This window comes from Macrobrachium nipponense, chromosome 26 (assembly GCF_015104395.2).
Source record: "Macrobrachium nipponense isolate FS-2020 chromosome 26, ASM1510439v2, whole genome shotgun sequence".
In the NCBI taxonomy this organism is placed as follows: domain Eukaryota; kingdom Metazoa; phylum Arthropoda; class Malacostraca; order Decapoda; family Palaemonidae; genus Macrobrachium; species Macrobrachium nipponense.
Window position 1 is genome coordinate 52,416,236 of NC_087215.1, and position 4,588 is coordinate 52,420,823.

A 4,588-nucleotide genomic window follows, 5' to 3' on the forward strand; every position below is an offset into this window, starting at 1 on the left:
TTCCAAATCTTTAATAGACAAAGAAAAAAAAAAGCCAAAAAGTCGAAACCGAGCAACGGAGCACCAATACAATTATCTCCCCGAATTCCTAAACGAGTCATTAATGTTCGTCACAAATGAACTTGGCTGTAGTCCCCGATGGGATGAAGTCGAGTCGAAATGTCAAACGTCAGCAGGACTCAAAGAGAATTGATGCTTAGCTGATGATGAGACAGAAAAATGTTGTTCAATCATCCCACTGCTGAGGATAGTACAGCCATGCCACCTAAATGAGTTCACCGTATTGCTGCCTCAAATGAGCAAGATTTTAGGATTTTGAAAAAGAAGAAATGTTATGAAACTGGTAAATTATGTTTTAAATCTTAACTTAACCCCGCCACCCCTATACTTCCAGGTGGAGTCTTATGAAGTTTATTACTTTTGGAAAAAAAACTATAAATACATAAACACATCTAAATATGATACATAAATTTTTAGAAATGTTTATTTATTTAGTGGTTATGTTAATTTTTTAGATGTGTTTATTCATTTAGTGGTTAACATAACCACCTTCCCCTTTATGCACTGGAATGCCACGCGTCCAATTTTATTTCAAATGATTCCACATTATGATAACGTTTAGAGCCTTCGATGTAGATATATATTTCCTAATCTCTATTCATAACGCAAAGTATATTCGAGTGAATTTTATAGTTGTCATCAATCCATTTTACATCGGCTTCTGCGATGCATGGAATCAGATGCCGAATCCTTTCCAAATAAAATATGGAGAGCAGCCTCAATTTTCAGCAGCTTTACACATCAAAGTTCTTACTGACTTTAGTGGTTGCAGTGGAGATTACCTTCATTCAACTTTCCCATTTTTTAAAAGGTCAGTCCAGTGTTGCATTCAGATCACTCATTGAAAACTTTAGTTTAAACTGTATGCCAAAGAATGTTTGAATGATGCTGAACGGATTCTCTCAATCTGTATCTCAAAGTCAGAATAATTATTTTCTCTCTCTCTCTCTCTCTCTCTCTCTCTCTCTCTTCCTCGCTTCCTCCTCTCACTTCGTGAATGCTGACGGGGGCAAATCGTCGGTAATTGCGTAATTTGTACTCTGGGTTCTAATTATTATAGTCCTGATTGTAAGTCGATTATGTTCTTCCCATTATCTCGGTTATCGTCATGATGCAGAGCGCCGTCTCATCCAGAGCCTTTTACTGAAGGATTTTGGAAATGAGAATGTCTAAAATAACAGGTAAATGCGTTAGAGTGAGTTTTTAGTTTTTTGTAAAAGAAAACTATTGAGATGGGGTTTCGTCTGTCCGCCCGCCATCAAATTTTAAAAACTCCTGGGGTTAGAGGGCTGCAAATCAGTATGTGGATCATCCACCCTCCAATCATCAAACATACCAAACTCGATTTCTTCGTTGCACTTTTTACTGGGAAAAGCTCAGAAGACGTTCAAGAAAGGAATGCCAAATCTTTACGCAATAATAAAAATTGAAAGATTCGAAATCTGCCGACTATTTTATTTACATTCTTTACCTTTTAACTTCAATGAGGGCAGTCGTCAAAGCGAAGAGAAGAATCCCTGAAAACAGAGATTTTATTTCCAACTGCCTATATCAACGAAAAGTCAAGATTATATAATATGTAACATCCTGTCTTCTCTACATCAAGATAAGTGTCGCCATTGAGTATCATTTGAGACTCCGTAACCGGCGGATTTCTTTAAAGTATTAGAGGAACTCCCATCCAATCCAGGTAGATTTAAAGGTTACTGATTTTTTCTTCCGCTAGTCAACTCTTGGAGGAATAATAGGGTCAACTAAAGAATCTGGCTGTGAATGTCAATAAAGAGGGGGCTAATGGCGACCACGGTTGTCACGTCAGCTTCCAAGCGGTGTGCTCCAGGGTGCGTCCAGTTCACATAACATAAACACAAGTAGGTCAACCTTTTACTTATATATCACACAGGTTTAAAACGAGTCAGCGACTGTAACTGGAAAATAAATCTTAGGCCAATGCTGGATAATCGCATGAAGCGCTGTTTTAAACTAGCAATAAATTATTATTTTGTGTTAAGAAATCACAAAAGTAAGCACCTGATTTTATTTATGAGCTGATTCCATCAAGGAAGTTCAAATGAAACGAAAGAATGCCAAATAATTTCGTGTATTTTAAATACATCTTTGCGGCACAAAGATGTGTTAAAGATACACGAAAGTACTTCTCACTCTGCCGCTTCATTTTGAACTTTCCCAGCGGCTTCAGCTAATAATTATTATTTTGAATATTCAACTTGTCTGTGGCGCATGCGCGATCAGTTACGGAAGTATGGATATGACGTGTGTTTCTGTAGTCTGGACGCTCCTTTTGAATAACACCAAAGTTGTCTGCGTTTATTGAGCGCACTTCTTCCCTTTACTGTTAGTATCCGGTTAGCCGTAGGATGTGCCTATGGTTCCCAGTGCAGTTATAAAGTATAATATTACAATATTGCCATTCATGAAATCCCCATTACACCTTAGGAGCATTTCTATATTTTTAGGATTAATAATATGAAGCGAGCATAAATTAACTGAATTCATGAGCAGAACAGAGTATAATCACAAAATTATCTTCAGAAATGTGGTACGAATCTTTTGTTATTTTCTCTAATACGAAAAAAATATGAAAGGTGTAGAACTATTATTTTCTCTCGCCATCTACAGAATTCTCCAAGATAATGACAGAGTGAAATATTAGCTGATCGATCTCTAGCTTGAACTTCAAGAAAATTAAGAGAACAGACAAAGAAGGTGAGGTACAACTGAGCATTCCTTTTTCATCGTTTTCATTGATTATCAATTATCTGTCTCAAGTGCCTAGAGAAATTGTTCTGAAGAGATGAAATGTGTCTAAGGAAGCAGTGCTTGGGATGAATGAAGTGACATGTTTTTGAATGAGTTCTCCTCACTGGAAGCGAATTCCACACATTGAATATAAGAAAAGCAAGTAAAAAACGCGCTAAAGAAATAGTTTTCTGTACAGCGTATAATCAAGGCCATAAAACATATCTATCTTTCGGTGGTCTCGGTATAATGCCTCTACTGAGGCTAGAGGGCTGCAATTTGGTGTGTTTGATGATTGAAGGAAGGATGACTAACATACCAATTTTCAGCTTCCTAACCTCAGTGGTTTTTAAGACCTGAAAGCGGCCTTAAAAAGTGCGGACGGACAGACAAAGCCATCTCAATAGTTTTCTTTCACAGAAAACTACTTATAGTTTTCTTTTACAGAAAACTACTTGAGCGCCTAATGTAGAATAAAAAGCACAGAAATATAAAGAATGTAAATTCGAAGAGGTTTTTGAATGTGGAAAGTTGGATCGGAGTGTTCTGACACAATCTTGTCGCTTTGAGTCATTTCGAAACAGCGCCTCAACAAAAGACGAGTTCATTTTCAAGAGCCGAGAAAAAGATGTGAAAGACGTTGGAGATCAAAGGTCCATATTAGTGGAAACTCCTTGCACAAGTGATTGACCCTTACTTTTTAGCTAAATGATGTCACATTATTAGAAATAGTATCTATATATAAGTTTACACATACACGCACGCGCACACACAATATATATGTATGTATATGTAAATATATTTATACGTAGCATCACGTTTTATATGTTTCGTGATAAATTTATTTCCCTTTATATGCATACATATACATATATATATATATATATATATATATATATATATATATATATATATATATATATATATAAATATATATATATTTATATGCACATACCATTATTATGGAAGTTAAACAAGAGACAGACAGGCAGACACGCAGTTACAGACACTTTACCGAAGGTAATATATAAACGCAGGCTTTATGTAACAATGAATCTCTCAGTGTGTTACAATTCTAATTCGATTAATCTATGTCGATTATTCATTTCGTAATTTTTGTGGCATCTATAGTGACGACGATGAACTGAATGTTTAAGGCATGTGATAATGGCCTCGAAAATTTAATGGACTGTCTATCTCACAAAGTCCTGATATTAATTATAAACCACTCCTCCCAATTAGACAATATCCACGAAACATAATTACCTGAAGTTAGATAAGAATCTCACACGTTTTTCACACGAGATATGGAATAATAACTAGTTAAGATGTCACTCTGAGGAAAAGAAGAAATAAAGAGTATAGAAAAACATAGATGGGGACTACGTCCACCATCATATATCGTAAATATATTAACACAAGACAGTTCGGACATGCGTGAAAATCAAGAGATTACTCGGAAAAAAATATATATGGAAGAATGTATATCTTAGTTTAACCAGACCACTGAGCTGATTAACAGCTCTCCTAGGCCTGGCTGGAAGGATTAGAGATTTTTACGTGGCTAGGAACCAATTGATTACTTAGCAATGGGACCTTCAGCTTATTGTGCGATCGGAACCACATCGAGAAATGACTTTCTATCACCTGAAATAAATTCCTCTGATTTCGCGCTGGCAAAGCGGGGAATCGAACTTAGCCCTGAGATCGGGTATTCGATCATGTAACCGACTCGTCCAACGAGGAACCAATAGACATGGAAGAAGAA